Genomic DNA, 7378 nt, shown 5'->3' on the forward strand with positions numbered 1-7378 from the left:
CGTCTAGCAATCTGTTCTTAAACAACTTATCAATATCTACTAGTCTTTAATTCAGGGGTTATCCAGGAATTGTTTGTTAGCTATTTATTAATTAGCTCCTGATGTGTTCATACACCTTCTTTATACTCAAGATTTTGTTAATCTTTTTTTTAAAGTGTTACCCCGTCCATTTCTAAAACTCTTTGTTCATATTCATATGCGTTGTGACAATATTGTATACTTGGTAGGCTCCTTTTGATCCAATACACCATAAACAGCCTTTTTTACAGGAGGCATTTTGACTTGTTATAGTAGGAAAAGCACAGGTGTTACTAATGATATTAACGATAGCTGTGTTATATTCAAGTGTCCCAGTAAGCTATGACTGTGTGACAGTGAGCCAACACACACAATGCCATGACATGAAACTGAAGCAGTAATGGTCTTCTATGAAAAAGGCTATAAGGTAACTGGAGAAGATTCACCTCAGCTCTCCAGTTACCACCATCAGCCCACCCAATGGGTGTCCAGTAGGCATGGTGTCTGCTCAACAATACATGTTTTTAAAAATAATAATTCTTAGCAGGATTGAATGAAGTGAAGTCAGTGTCAGTACATCACCAGTGGATGTCACTGTTGTTTAATGTGGGAAAACTGGATCCTTATTGGTTTTCAGGATTTAAAAATAACAGTTAGGATAACAGCAACACCTGACACCATTTTATAAAAGAACTATTTGAAGCAAACTCTGGTAATTTATGTTAAAATGTATAATATTATACTTTACAATCAGTAATGTGTCACAAACTCTTCGATTAATCCTTCCCACTGACTCGGCTTGTTTGAGTCCCTCTATAATATCTCACTACAGAGCTCAAACCTGAATCTGTTCCTGTGATAAACAAAAACCCAGCTGAGCTTTAGCACAGCACTGTTGTGGATAAATGCTACTCGGACTTCACATGAAGTGCACTCATATTCTGGTATGAAAATCAATCTGTAAAGCTGTGCCTCAGAGTTAAATCAATATTATTTCATTTCCACTCGCACCTCCGCTGAGAGAAGTCAGTGGAGGAGTCCCACTGACTTTAGTGTTTTGTCAGCAGTGAACAGGCTGCAAACAGTAAATAAACAGTAGCTGACACCTGTGAGGATTTTGTCGGGATTACAGGATTTTCTACTGTAGTTATAACCTTTTTGCACAACTGTGAACTCCACACTCCGCCTCAGAATACAGTTTAAATTTTTATCAAGTGCATTCCTCAATATCTACAACGAGCATATGACCTGAAAAGAAATAAACTGGCATTGCCACGCTGTTCCCTCCCTCCCTGCTTCCCCCCCCCCCTCTTCTCCCTCAAGGTGACTCCTCCATCTGCACCCTCCCTGGTCTTGCCAATCCCTCTCTTTGCAGTAAACATGTTACAGTAACTGAGATCTGATTCCACTCTCCTTTTGAGAGCTGTCACTATCTCACCTGTTTTGATAGTTTTCCCGCAGCTATACACATATCAATCAAAGCTCTGCACTGCTGCTTTGTTCCTCATGTGCGTGTGAGAGAGAAAGAGGGACAGGTGGGTCATAAAAGTTGGATATTTCTAGTCTCCGTGTAAGAAACGTGGAGGAAAATAACACTGAAAATAATGTATTGTTTACCTTTTTTCTGTAGCCTGACAAAACACTCAATCATTTTTTTATTCCATTCACATTTTCATCTTTTTACTGTGAGGTGTGTCTGGCTTCATTTGACTGCACGCACAGTTTCCCCATTTTAATTACCCTCTTCTTCACCCCTCCTCGTATCGTTGTAGGTGGAGTAAAAGAGGGAGCGAAGGAAGGAAAATAAAAGGGGAGATTGAGGAGAGAATATTAAAAAAATATGTAAGAAGGGCGGGGTGGGCTGTGAGTGAATGGGTGGCGGAGGGAGATGGAGGTATATCCCTCGTTTTTCTTCACAAGTGGGACAATAATGTGGCTCCTATTTTTAATAGCTGAAATATACAGTGTAGTTTTTTTTATTTTCTTTCTATACACTTTTCCTTTCGTCAATCAAAATGATGTATTCATGCTGGCTTCTAGCATTCCTGACCCATGTATGTACATCACCTGCCATGTTTGACACTTGGCAGTAGGGGATGGGCGTGTTGCTACCTGGTGGTGTTGGTGCCTGAACACTAATGCTGACAGCCTTCTCTGTTTACCCAACAGCACAGGAGCCCACAGGCTCAGCCATATCCAGCGGCTGTCGCTGCTGCCATCACTCAGTTGTCTGGTGAAGGGTTGAGCCACTACAACGCAATTACACATTCATTTCACCCACACAGCAAGTCAGCCAGCCAGCCAGTCAGGCTCCCCTCCCCCTCATGCTCCCCATCTCCTCCCTACTTTGCTCTGCTCCGGTCCCCCGCTTTCATATCTCTGCAACGCCTGCCCTCACCCACCATCTCCATCTCTACCTGATATGTCTCAAATCCTCCCCCCCGCCGCCCCTATATCTTTAACCCTCCTCTGTCTCCCATTTTCACCCTTCATTCGCACCATCCAACACATCAGTGGCGGGTTCAGAAAGAAATGCATAAAGCATAGAAGCAGAGCAGGAGCGAGAGTGGGGAGGTGGAGGCCAAAGGGGTGAAAATGAGAGGTGAGGTAAAGGGAGAAAAACAGGAAAAACAGCGTGAAATGGTGTGAAATGTGAGGGGAGGACACAGTAAGAGTAGAGTGGGAGGTAGGCAAGGTTTTCTGGATGGAGAGAGCGGGGGGTGAGTGGAGAGACTGGCTAATGATATATTGATTTGGCTGAGCCTGGGGCAAATAAGTAGGAGTATGTGGGAGGAGGAGAGTCACAGCTTGCAGATGTCTAAAAAACACCTGGGTGGGATAAGTTTAGTTCATTATATGCTTCTGCTAAGGGGAACAGACACACAATTTGTAACGTCTGAGCAAGTCTTATGCTTGTTTACAGAAACACCATTTATATGTCAGCGTTGTATTACAGTGCTTGCATATGAAGAGCAATTTGAAGGGAATTTTAATTTTTTTTTATTTTAGAAAAATGATTGCTCAGCTGTCAGCCAGAGCGCTGAGCTGGACTTGAATAATATCAAAGCTTCTGGCTATAAAAGCAGGCGTTTAGACAGAAGATGGTCATTGGGGATCACATTTGGTGAGATCACTAAGGGGGGAGAGGGAGAGATGGAGTGGAATTAATGGGATTTTGCTCTTCATAGTGCATCTAGGTGTGCATTTATGTGTATGTATGTATGCATCCGTGCACATATGTCCCTGTGGGCAAGAAGGTAAAAGATGTTGATATTATTTAGATTATTGATCTGAAGAGTCAGTGACGATAAAGCACCATGATAGGAGAACTGCTCAGGAATAATCTGGAATCCCACAGCTGGAGTCATCACACAGCCAGCAGGTTTAAAATTTTTAAATCTGACATAACATATTAATTTAGGAAATTAATTTAGCTCATACTGAGCCTTTGTTAATACAATTTTCTATCTGGCTGTTGTAGCTGAGCCATCCACTTTCCTGTTGTGCTAATACGATGCCTGGTTTCCGTCCATGCTGTTATATCTGAATTCATGTGTAATACTGAATGACTACAGACTGAGACAGGGGTTGGAGCGAGCATTCATCCAGGCGTAGGAGATGAAGACTCCATATTGTGGTCTCTGTATTAGCACTCAAATTAATTAGGCCACTCTCACTAAGCCTTCCTCCTCCCCTACGGTACTGTGGTAATCACCTTTCCCTTTGGAAAATCTGAATCAACGCCCACTGCACTTCTTTTTTGTGGTCTCTCAAAATCCCTTTGTTTCTCAACCTGCTGCTTCAGTTATAGACTCTCCTCCTCCGCCCAACTTTCTCTCATGCTCTCTTCACCTTCACTTTACTCCCTCTGTTTAGTCTCTCCCATTTCATCCCTTTGTTCACTTCTTTTTCTTTTACTGCAAAGATGTCACAAGCAGTAGATTATAGGTGCTGAAATCTCTTTGGTCTCAGCCTGTCTGGTATCTACAGTATTCCTTGTTCACAAGTTAGATTGTGGTGTACAAAATCAACCCCTTGCCTCCCTTTTACTCCCTGTCGCTCTGTGTTAAGTCTGTTGTGACACAGAAGGAGGTGAGAATTGGGAATACAGAGTACAGAGCTGTGATGAGTGAGGATTTGAGAACAGTGATGGGTAGACATTAGGGAATAATGCCCCTCCCATCACTGCCCCAACTCCCTGACTACCATGAAAAGCCGTTAATTTGTGTAAGAGGCCTTACATGTCCCACACGCCAGTCAGACTCTTGTGATAGACAGATTATTCAATTCTTCGTAGTGTTCAACAACTCTCAAGTGTGTGTGTTCATCTCTGCCTCACTTCTCTCCCCTATAATAAAAACATACTCATCATTACTTACATGGTATTACCCCTTTTTGGCTGGTGCTCTCTTTTAAACATGCTGCTTAAAGTCAAAATGGTTTCTACTTTTCTTAGATTAGTTAGTTAGTTAAGCTTGATTTATTCAGAAAGACTGAGATCTGGTTTGCATGAGAGACATGAGAACAAAATTACACATATGCAACATCAACAAAATGACAAGTTAGTCACAAGAAATCACAAATATTATTGAAAACATCAGCAATAAAAACTTTAAAGTCTGTAAACCAGTCTTCCCCAGTTCGGAGTTGGTATATGAGGAACTTTTAAAGCTAACCTTTCTTGTGACCTGATGTCTTAGTTGTTAAATTTATAAAAAAAACAGGTATGCTGATGCCTTTTAGATGTCAGCGATGATGGCCATTCAACCTTTTCATATAACTCACAGTGACGTGTGCAATAGCTGTCTTGAGTAATTAATCAAATGCCACTGTGGTAAATGTCATCCAATGGTTTAAGGGTAGTAAAAGCAGCATGAGCATACAGTATGTCTCCATAATCAAGTATAGTTAGTAAAGTGTAGATTTGAAAGGAGAAACAAGCTATGTCCTGCTATAAAATCCAATTTGAGTGGCTGTTCAATATGAATTTTGACAATCTGCTATCTAACCAAATTCCTAAAGTACTTATAATGCTGAACTGAATCCAAGACACTGAGGGACATCAAAGGTTTGTACTATTGTGAAATACACAGTATGCAATGTAATGCAATGGGGGAGGTCATCAAAAGCAGACTATAATCTGGAAAAGGCCTGGTTTGCAGTAGAGCCAATAAGTCAATACGTATAGAGTAAATAGCAGGGTGCCTAATATTGAACCTTGTGGGACACCTTTATCAAAAATTCTGGGACATGATATGAATCAATCAGCAAATTTGAACTCTCAGAAAGATATGATTTGAACCAGCTGGAAGCAGAATTATCAAAACCAAAGGAAAGCCGCTTATTTAACAAAATGTTAGGATCAATAATATCAAAAGCCTCAGCCAGATCTGCAAAGAGTGCAGCACAATGTCATCCACAGAAACCAAATTAAAAACACATTGGCAATAACTTTATACTTTTGCAAGAGAGTTTTTTTTTTTTAAAAGTTAGCACAGTGTCTGCACTCAGGTTTTCTTTGTTGATACCTGTCTTGAGTCTATAGTTTCCTCAGCCAGTTAATTAACTACTCTGTGCTCTTGCTGGCCAAAGTTTCCACCACTCAGGTCCAATTAGACACAGGTACCGCTTGGTCTCATCTCCTCTCAGTCTGGCTGCTGGCTTTCCCTTTCTTTCTTTCATTCTTTCATTTATCCGTCTCTCCAGTCTATCTGAGTCCTCATCTCATGCCACCTCAATGCTGCTTTGAGGCAGCCGGCCCTCATCGTTTCCTCTGTGAAATGGCTTTCACACACACGGTGACTTCTCCGGAATGTGAATGAAGTCGCTGCGCTGGGTCGTTTTCTACTACCTGTCAATCATAACCCTTACTGTGATATGGCAATCACGTCACACGCATACAAGCACACACACACACACGTGCGCACACACACACACATATGCAAAAACCACAAGATATGGTCCTTGCAGCAGTGTATTATGTACTGGGAGTCTTTTCCTCAGAGCAGTAAATAAATAATGAGAACACTGTTAAAATTCTGCCAGTATTCCATTGCTCTGCTGGTATCAGCCCACTGCTTCTCTCTAAAGAAAAGGAGGGCCTCACTGGGAAGAAAAGAGAAAGAAAAGAAGCTGTTTTTCTTTTTTCTTTTCTATTTTTTTTTTTTTTACATATTCCTATTCCTTCTGCTTTAATCACCCCCCCTCCTCCTCCCCCTCTCAGCTCCTTTACTTCTCTCTCTCTCCATTTTTACTACCTTTGAAAAACTTCTCCGCCGTGCCTCAGTCAAATACTGCTTTTGCTACCTTCTTTTTCCTTTACTCATGCATGAATAATGTTTTCCATTAATATATTTTGTGAGACAAGAACTCAATTCTTCTCTCGTGAATTTTGGTAATGCACAACATGCAGAACGGATATTACGGGAGACGTGAATATCTGTCAGCTTTTGCTCTGCATTTCTGTTTACCATGTCATTGCTTGAGATCTGTGGAGGTAACTTAATGTCAGGCTAAAGGTAGAGTTCAGTGGGGAAATATAAGGGCACCATTCTCAAGTCTACCTTCTCCTCGTTTAGCTGAGAGTGAAAGAAATGCAAGAAACAGTAATGGATAATGTGACACGACAAGCGCTGGTATTTAAGCTGGAACGCTGTACGTACAAGGCGGATCTGTCTGGTTAAATGTGATAATCTCTAGTTTTCTCTGTTTTGTGAAACAGGCAGTTGATATTTCAGAGTATTTCCTCATAGCACTTTGACCTTTTTGTGTTGAGATGAAGATCTAAAGCAGGCAGATTGGATTTGACTGATGCATGAGTGTAACAGATAACGAGACAAGGGGATGTCTGTCTGTCTGGGTGTGTGTGTGTGTGTGTGTGTGTGTGTGTGTGTGTGTGTGTGTGTTTGTGCGTGTAAGTATTCAGCGTGTGGGGTGCATTCAGTATTAGTGGCTCTGCAGCATTCTGAGGCGTGCTAAAATATGTGTAAGCCTGTTGAACCAGACACAGCCACCATGAAATCCTGTTTCAGACTGGCTTACAACGAATAACCCAATAGAAGAGGCTGCAAATGTGTATGTGTGGGAGAGCAGCAGATGAACACAAAAAAAAGTGACACAGCAAAGCATGGTTACAGAAGTTGTTCTTCAATTCTTGGCAGCTGATAAATGACTGTCTGATGTACAGAAGAGAGAGAGAGAGAGAGTTGGAGCACATAAAAATGAAAAATAGGAAACTGACAGGTAGAAAATTACAGGATCCCGATATAAAGGTCAAACATCAACCCTGAGTGTGGTTGCGTACTGTAAATAAAATTCTTCCGAGCATCTGTGACTCTACTGTCTCACTTCTCCAGTCGTG

Source organism: Thunnus thynnus, chromosome 6 (assembly GCF_963924715.1).
Source record: "Thunnus thynnus chromosome 6, fThuThy2.1, whole genome shotgun sequence".
Classification (NCBI taxonomy): domain Eukaryota; kingdom Metazoa; phylum Chordata; class Actinopteri; order Scombriformes; family Scombridae; genus Thunnus; species Thunnus thynnus.